Source organism: Ascaphus truei, chromosome 17 (assembly GCF_040206685.1).
Source record: "Ascaphus truei isolate aAscTru1 chromosome 17, aAscTru1.hap1, whole genome shotgun sequence".
Lineage (NCBI taxonomy): Eukaryota > Metazoa > Chordata > Amphibia > Anura > Ascaphidae > Ascaphus > Ascaphus truei.
The window spans coordinates 39,030,724-39,040,800 of NC_134499.1; positions in this window are offsets into that span (position 1 = coordinate 39,030,724).

The window sequence follows — 10,077 nt, forward strand, 5'->3', positions numbered from 1 at the left end:
GCTGACAGGGTAACTATATACACTTAAGACCCCGCTGACTCTGGGTAACTATATACACTTGAGACCCCGCTGACTGGGTAACTATGTACACTTGAGACCCCGCTGACTGGGTAACTATGTACACTTGAGACCCCGCTGACTCTGGGTAACTATGTACACTTGAGACCCCGCTGACTCTGGATTCACATGAGATCTGAGAGGGGGGCACTCTGTTCCTCTTATTTATATCCTACTCCCCTTCCCTATCACTGGGCAGAATAAAATATGCTGCTGAGTCACTTAGACATGTGACTATTCTAGAACATAGGAGTAAACAGGCCCCTGTCTGACTACTCTGCCACATTGTAACAGTATAAGAGCACTGCTGGAAGTTAGCTCTCACCTCCCTTTTAACCCTAAACTGAGCAGAATCCCACAGGGGAGCTACATGTCATTTAAAGTTCAGTCTTTTTTTTTTTTTATTTATTTTTTTACTTCAATAGTTTTATTTGGGCAATCTCTAATTACCTAAAGAACTGTATAGCTGCAGGTCAATTCGTTCTCCATGTATTGATAGGTCGAAATTTGGTGACATAATTAGTGAAGGGATCTGTTTATATTCTGCTTGTCTGTCAGTGGAAGCTCATGAATATTCATGAGCACTCCTGCACTGACATGTGCTAGAGGGAGGGCAGGGCTGACAAAGGGGTGTGCCAGGGCTTGTGACAGGACATGAAGGGGCAGTGCCTTAGCAAATGGCTGTTAAAATAGAATACAAGAAAATTGGTCTTTCAAAGTTGTTCTTTTAAAAACAGAAAATGCTAAAAGTATTTTTTCTTACTACAGAACTGATTTATTAAAAAAAAACACACATGCAGGATATTGACTGAACTGCAGCTTTAAAAAAAAGTGTAATAAAGCTCTTATCATTAGCCAATCATATTTCCCACACTGGAAAATAACATTTAACATCAGAATGTTAACTATATCATAGTGTATACAGAGTATTTTGATGCAGACACAATTTTCCCAGCCAAAATAGCCTACTATACCAAGCTGCATTTTCTTCAGCAAAATATTTATTTAATGTAACGGGTATTCCCTCTATCCCAATCACAGATACCGTATGTGTGGGTGCAGTATACCTGTCAGGCACACAGGAGGCCTGTGCCTCCGCCAGTGAGAGCCTGGGTTGAATCCTCAGGAACGTTCTCGGTTTCAGCGCCTCCACCTGTGTAGGGTTCTAGGGATGTAGAAGGTTGCCTACACAGGACCCACATATACAATAACCACATACACAGGAATGTATATAACCACTTTATATATATATGCAGGCAATAACACACACTTATAACATTCCCCATAGGGGGTAACTCCACAGTCACCGTGTATCCCCACACTGTGTCCACAGCCCAACCCCTTTGTCCCGTGGTCAGCGCTGCCACTATGTGTAGTTGTGATATGTTAGGATACGTTGGTGCACTTAGGAAGATACCTGCCGAGCGCTCCTGCACTCGGGCCTGCAAGCAACTTCGAAAAGGATCTGCCGCTTGGTGATCCCGTCTGATCCGATGTTGCCTCGCACGGGGCCCGCCAGGGGCGATCTCACCCTGGAGATAGTCTCTGTCTCTTTAACACAGGGGCTACAGACTTGAGCCCAAGTCTCCTCACGGGGAGCGCAGCGTCCGCTGTGTCCCTATCTAACACTAGTACTGCTGTGACAGGGTCCCTAACCTAGGGCCTGTCCCTGTAGCACCACAAGCTGGGGAGTTAAGACCTATCTGGGGCCTAGGGGGTTACTGGCCTAATCCGTTCCCCTAGCTCTTCCCGGTCCTGACTGCTAACTAATACTCCCTGCACCTGCAGCAACCCACTGCACTAACTGTACCTGCAGCAACGCACTACTACCAAAGCACTGCAACCTGCTTGGTACCTGCAGCAAACGGCTGCACACACACTATGCCTTCTTGTCAGCACTCACAGCACTGACAGCCGTGACACTGACAAGGCTGCACCTCACACGCACCTAAGGGCAGGGTCCCTAACCTATGGGGCCTTCCCTATGAACTTACCCACTAACCTAGTGGGGAGTGGGGCCTACCTGGGGCCTGGGGTTTCTCTGGCCTAGTACAGCAGAGCCCTGCTCTGTGTACACTACCTTCCCCAATCTCTTCCTGGATCCAACTGACAAATCCCTGTCTGCACACAACATTGTTGCAACTCTGCAGCATGAGAATCTGCCAGCTCTATTGGCTTCAATGCTGCCTGTGACCAGGGTGAAAGTGCAGTCCCCAGAGGCTGCTGGGAATTGTAGTTCTTGGTACAGCTCTTTCCTATGGGGACCGCGTGCGCGATCTTTACTGCGCATGTCTGAAGCTGTAATGGCCGCCGCTACTCTTAACTGAGCATGCGCAACTTCCAAGAGCTCTTGCACACATGTAATGGCCACCTCTATGCTTGCCAACCTCTGTGCATTGCACGGCACAGGCGCGAACTCCCGCGCCAACCTCAACATGGCCGCCGCGATTGCTCTGCTTATGCGCAAGCCTCCGCACATGCGCGAACACATTAAACAGGGCGGCGTCCTGCCGCAGCTGCCACCGGGAGCCCCCGGGAACGCGCTCGCCCCCGCAGCAGCACACACGCAAGGGGGAAAGAAACCTGCAGACAGGGGGACAAGAGGGACCCTGGCTACAATAACATAACCTCAAAGGAAGAGTTTATCGAGGTTGCTTGCTGTTAGTCTCATTTAATATTGTTTTCATAAATCTTCATGTATTTCCAATCATTGTAAACTATGCTACTTTTTATCTTGTATGTATGTCTTTATTTATATAGCGCCATTAATGTACATAGCGCTTCACAGCGGTAGTACACGTGACAATCAATACATAACAAATAATATAAATAACACATAAAGGGTAGAAGTGCTTCAGACATAAAAGTAACATTTAGGAAAAGGAGTCCCTGCTCCGAAGAGCTTACAATCTAATTTGTTTGTAGGAAGAACGTACAGAGACAGTAGGAGGGCGTTCTGGTAAGTACGTCTGCCAAGGGCCAAGCTTTATGTATGAGGTGTAAATTATCAGCCATGGAGCTACTCATATGCTTCCTTAAGCAGGTGTGTTTTGAGGTTAGGTCTTAAAGGTGGATAGAGAGGGTGCTAGTCGGATATTGAAGGGAAGGGCATTCCAGAGGTGTGGGGCCGTCAGAGAGAAAGGTTTAAGGCGGGAGAGGGATTTAGATACAAAAGGGGTAGAAAGAAGACATCCTTGAGCAGAACGCAAGAGTCTGGATGGTGCATAGCGAGAAATTAGCGCTGAGATGTAATCAGGGGCAGAAGAGTGTAAAGCTTTAAAAGAGAGGAGGAGAATTGAGTGTGTGATACGGGATTTGATAGGAAGCCAGGAGAGGGATTTCAGCAGGGGAGACGGATGCGGATTTTGGAAATAGTGTTGAATGCTGAACATATCAGCAGACAGGTGAATTATACCCTTACCCTTAAGGTGACTGCTTGTACCTGTTTATATATGTGCTGTGTTTGGAATAGTTGAAAAATAAACCAAGTGCTAGAATGAGTGCCACAAATGACTAATAGCAAACATTATGGACAGAAAGGTTTTGATGCGACTGGATTTCAAAATGTACTAGAAATGCTGCAGATAGAATTAAAACCAATTCTAACTACATGTTACCTGGTTTTGCCCCAATCTATCTGCTGACCTAGGAATTATTGAAAACCAATGTCAGCACAATGATGGCCTAAGAAATGCCCTCTTTATTGTAATGTATCATGAGCCTGCCAGAGAGTCTAACCCAGGGGTAGCCAACTCCAGTCCTCAAGGGCCACCAACAGCTCAGGTTTTCAGGATATCCCTGATTCAGCACAGGTGCCTCAGTCGAAGACATAAAACCTTACACTTACATAAGGCGTGGCCTCCCGGAGCTTGGTGTCCCAGGGCGGAGGTGGCTTCACCCATGTCCCACCAAGAAGGCCACGCGTGCAAACGAGCGGCATGCTTGGTGTTTCCAGGGCCAGCCAATAGGATTGGCTGGTTTTACCAAACTCCCTAAACAAAGAGAGCTGCAGGTACACGGTACATCAAAGTATATGAAAGTAAAGTTTCCAGCATGCGAAGTAGAGAAGACACTGCTTCCAGTATTTAATCAGGAAACGTGAAGCTTTATGATGGGGTAATGTGTTTTTAATGCTTTAGATTAACCAACGTCCTCTATATTCTCTAATGCTGCATCATTTGATTTTGCATTTAGGTTACCCTGTAGCTGTGCCAGTTCTTTTGACATGCTATGCATACAGATACATTCTCTCGTTTTTCTATTCTTTATTGCAATTTACAACACAGATAAGATACTGATTTTTTATAGAAACTAACATTGTTTAAAAAAAGCACTATAGGGATTATCTTCTGTGCTGTTCAACAGTTAGCCAGACATAGCTCACAATGCCCTCGCCAACATTATAATCTCCAGCAAAATCAAATGTACGTTAATTGTATAATGCGCCAGGTCAGAAGAAAGAGGAGCACCGTCCCGCTAAGGTCTTTAAAGGCCAGAAAATTATCCCCATTTACAGTTTCACTCATGGATACATGTAGTTCTTTACCTAACGTGCGCTCAAAGAGATTTGGGTAATCCAGATAATATTCTTTCATTAAATAAACTCAGCTTGAAATCTTGGAGAGTTACGCGGCTGGATCACATGACATGAGATCCTTTCCAAAGGAGATCCTTTCCAAAGGAGATCAACTCACTCAAGTTAGTGATTTTTCCCACAGGTCTGTGGCAGCCTGTGGCTTTTGGCAGCAAGCAATTGGTGGGAGTAGAGAAAAATATTGCCACCCAATGCTTTCATTAGACAATAAAAGAAGAAATGCTATGTAAAAGTGCAAAATAAATAGGCACATACATTAATAAATAAATGGAATAAACATTTAAAAAGTCCTACAAGTTCATGGGAGTTCCTCCAGGACAAAATCCCGTGCCACTGACTGCATTAACATCACAAAGTATAAGAATATGCCTCAGCAAACCGCACACATTTTACAGATAGTTCAGTCCTCGCTGTCAAAATATAGGGCCGGATTTGAAGCAGTTTTCTGCCATAAGGCACCTTCCCGAGCTGAGACACCGTCCCACTGATTTAAGTCAATGGGCTGTATGGTGTGTTCCAGCCGGAACGTGTGATACAGTATGGCAGATACACTGGCGACACACTTTATTCGAGCTTGGCTAGTCCCACGAATTCGGGTATACCCGGGTGTATTGAGGTTTGTGACTGTTTTCTGCCCGAGTGCATTGAGTTATTTTCCAGGCAGGGATTGAAGCATTTTATTCCCGCTGGCTGCAATACTGCACAGTATATATATATATACTGCATTACAATTCATGAATTTATGCCATCTGGTAGACACGCGAAGCATTGCAGCCTATTAAATCCTAATCATTATCATTTAACAGATCAGCCGCCCATCAGCCAGGCATGAACCCAGGCTGGGAAGGCAAATGCAACGGGGCTTGTCAGAGGTGAGGAGTGGCGCATTCCAGGTATCTGCCAGGTACATACTGGGTATTTGCTCGAATAAAGTGTGTCGTGCAGTACGGGCCACAATCTCCTGAAATGAGACCACTTACATGGTGGAAGACACCCTATTCAGGTGAATATAGAGATATAGAGTAGCAGGGCAGATTAAACATAGCCCAGAATGTCTTCACAGGAAATGGTAACCATTTCTAAGGATGCCTTGCTTTTATTTTAGGGTGCAATACATGTTAATGCTACAGCACAATATGTAAAACAGCATACAGAAATTCGCATATATTGCAGTGAGTTTCTATCCATTTACTTTTATAGGGATCTGTTGATGTACGTCCACATGTCACATCATGTGCTCTGCCATTGTTAGGAGGATAGGATGGTAAGATGGGAATATCCTTGAATATAGGTAGTTGCTGAATTGATGAATACAAGAAGGTTGAAGCAAATCCTTCCTCCAGTTAAATATTTGTAGAGGCGTGTTATTTTGCCATCAAGATTCCATTAATCTGCCACATTGACACTAATATTCCCAGCAGCAGATCAGTCAGGCTCATGCTAGCACCTATTACATGTTAATGTACCAGCCCATGTCATGCAACCGTGCCAGCAAATTCAGGACATAAATATGGCCATCTTACACTCTATAGGAAACAGGAAGGATTGCGTTACTGCTGGGATGTGTAGCGTCTGAATCATTGTAAATTAAAATGCAAAGGGACTCGCAATAATGCAATATGTTTTGTCATTGATGCACCATGCTGCAGTGCTTTTTTTCATAGAAACCATAGGAAATATGACGCCGGAAGTGACGCCGATAGGAGCTGAGACGCGGAGTGGAGTGGCGTGTACAGGTGAATTGCCCACATTTCAATCGGGATTTCGTACCATGACTGCGTTTTTATATTCCATGTGAGTGCATATCTATATGTTTTACCTGTTGTAACTCTCAATACATTTTTGAGACGTATTGCGCAATTAGATTATCTTGTTATTCCTTGGATGTATCTATTAGGACGGAGAGGAGGAGAGAGAGAAAGGGGTCTGCATCTGTGGATGTCCTTATTATTGCTCTGTTCAGAGAGAGGAGTATCTCTGTACTGCCTTATTGATAAGGAGAGAAGTGTGAGTGGATATTTTTCACTTTTAAGAAAATTACACCAGGTTGAAACTGTACCATACCATGTTGCTTTTACTGTTCTCTTACATAATGATGGCGTGAACATTGGCGCTCCCCTGAACCTTTGAAGTTTCTATTGGCCCGCATGATGTGGGTGCTTTAATCTTTGCAGAGATACCAGTAAGTATCTCCAAAGCCAGTGGTCCCCGGAGCTAACATTTATGGGGTTCAGCTCCAGAGACCCCCTGCTTCAATCCTATGTAAAAAATAAAAAAAAACATGAATTACTCCTTTAATTCGTCTTTTTCATGACAAAATCGGTCGCTTGCATTGCCTTTTTGAGGTATAAGTGATACCTTAATGTCTAACTGATGTTTTAAAAAGAGTGCAAGCTTTAGAGACAGTAAGATACCTTCTATAGGCATATTACACTAGAACTTTCTATAAAATGTGCTAAATGACATGTCTAATATGTTGCTAAATGTGTCATCATGAATCCGACACCCTAATTTGACGTGAGCTACAGTATTGTGTTTTGGGTGAACTAGTTGGAAGTTGTTTAGTTCCCATGTTTATTTTTTATTCCTGTGTGTTTTTAAACATGTTCCGTGAGATGTCCAACATACACATTTCACAAACCCCTGCACGTCTCGTACAGTTCATGCATGTTGTACTCCTTTTAAGATGTGCTGCTTACATCAGAACCAGTGTTTGGGTTCTAATTCAGACGTCTCATCTAACTGCTGCACGTTTGTTGTTAGCTAAATATATCTTTGCTGTTCTACATCGCAGTCAGACAAGAATGATTTTTACTGCAAGTCAAATATTAAAGTGTGGAAAACCTTTTCTTTAACATGTTGGCTGATGGCTAAATCCATAATGATTGAAGGAGACAAGAGTAGTGTAGACACCCTTGGGACATGTCGATGTAAAATGCGTGGTCATCATCTCCTGGACCACTCTTTTTATGATAATGCAGTGCAGACCACTTACAAGAATCTCTAATAAAATATTCTGACCACATGTTGCTTTCTATGCAGGTAATTCACATCTACTAAGGAGATCTGCTTTGAAGACATTTTATTAACGCCAAGTGTATTCTTAAGAAAAGTTCTCCACGTGACAATGAAATCTCTTCTGTACGGTGATTTAAAAAAAAAAAGAAACCTTTTCAGTGAGGTTCAGCCATGTCACGCCTCAGTACTATTAGAATAAATTAAACTTGTATTATCACGGATGCCTATGCAGCAAATATGAGTAAAGTAGAACATGTTTTGTGACTGACCTACTGGTGCACCAGGATAATGATGAGATATTGATTTAAAGTTTCCATTTTCAGTGACAGACATATTTATGAGTTAATCTACAAAGTATAATAGATTATTGCAGATTATTGAAGAGAAGTAATGTCATATGTACTGAGCTCTGCTCTTTCATAGGGAGCTTCGTGACTCTGGAAGGCAGTTTATGTTTATTCAGGTGAATGGGCTGTACTGTGTCACCCGGCATCAGTAGGTGTATTATGAAATAGCACAGATTTGTAAATATGCCCCTAACTACACCGTGTATAAAATATAATTTGTTAAACAGATGTAAGATTTTTTTCCGACCCTTAAATCTATATTTTAGATGTCAGGATTTGTTTGATCTTTTTTTCTGCATCTGATTTCAATTGAGATGTCGTCATACTGATATTTACAGTATCATGTGGGCAGCACGTGTAGTTAACAGGATGCTTCAATTGGGATGAGGCTAAAGTGGAGACATCCTTTCTAATACACAGGATGCTCGAAGTACAAATGTAGTCAGTTTATGGCAGGAGTGACCAACTTCAGTCCTCAAGGGCCACCAACAGGTCAGGTTTTCAGTATCTCTGCTTCAGCACAGGTAGCTCAATCAGGGGCTCAGTCAAAGAGCCTGCTTCAGCACGGGTGGCCTAATCAGTGACTCAGTCAAAGACTGAGCCACCTGTACTGAGGCAGAGATATCCTGAAAACCTGACCTGTTGGTGGCCATTGAGGACTGGAGTTGGCCACCACTGGTTTAGGGTATTAAAGTCTCCCATCTCAATTTAAAAATCAGAAGTGCTGTATAATGTCCTTTTAATCTGAAGCTATGGGGTTATAGTGATATACTGTAGGCAGTCTTCATTTAGTATGGCCTTCTGTGTTGCAGTTTGCTGCCAATATTCTATTGTGATACTGTAGCTATGCTGAAGTACTATAAGTATGCTACGAATGAATAAATTAATCTCAGCTACCATGCCATGTGCATCCAACACAGGCAGCATCCAGCTGCAGAAATACAACTGGCACAAGCACCCATGAACCGGCAAAAAATTCCCATATAGCGTTTCTCCTCGCGTTCCCACACGGTTTCCCGAGGAAATCAGGCTACTATTTAAAAGCTGACAAACGTAATTTATCTTTGGCCTCTGATCTCTGGTGTATAACCAGAAATAGTATGTTACATTATCAACTTTTTAAAAAGATGTGCACAGGGACTTCGAAATCAAAAGTCTGCAGTAACCTCAATGACCTTTTTAAAGGAACATTTACCGCACTCTGTCATGGTATACAATCACTCACACCTCCAGGGACTGCAATACAGAATACAGTACCTAACTTACACTCCCACAGAATACGAATTGCCATTAGGGAAGAGCAATAAGCTGAAGGCTTGCATCGTTTCACAGTTGAGTTGTTTGAAGACAGGCTGGCCGTTACATAAAGCAGCTGTGTTTTTTGGCTTTTTCTCTTATTCATTTTAAAATCCTTTCTATTCCTTCAACTAGTGATGTACCGGGTCCTTAAAAACACTGGGTACCCGAGGAAAAAAATAAAAATTACCTGGCCAGGTATGTGGGGTACCCGGCCGGGTAGGTTTGGGGGGCGGAGGAAGAGGAGTTGGATGTCAGCCGGCAGAGGATGACCGCGGGCGGTGAAGGGAGAGAAGGATGCAGCCTGCAGAGGACGGCAGCCGGAGAGGAGGACGGCAGCCGGTGGCGGTGGGAGAAAGGGCCGTGTGAGCGGAGCAGGGCGATGCAGCAGGACGGCAGGGGTGGAGCGCGCGGTGTCTGCTGCTGCTACATCGCAGCTCCTCCCTAGCTGTGCTCCTGTGCCAGTCCTGCTCTGCTCACATGGTCCTCTTCTCCCACCGCCACCGGCTTCCGTCCTCCTCTTCCTCCGCTGCTGCTGTCCACTGCAGGCTGCTATCCTCCTCTCCTCCTGCCACTACGTCCTTCTCTCCCTTCACCGTCCGAAGTTGCCATCTGCCGGCTGCTATCCTCCTCTCCTCCCGCCACTACGTCCTTCTCTCCCTTCACCGTCCGAAGTTGCCCTCTGCCGGCTGCTGTCCTCCTCTGCTGAAGTACCCGGCACCGGGTTCCAGCGCCCTGGGCCAGGTCCGGATAATTTCCGGGTAT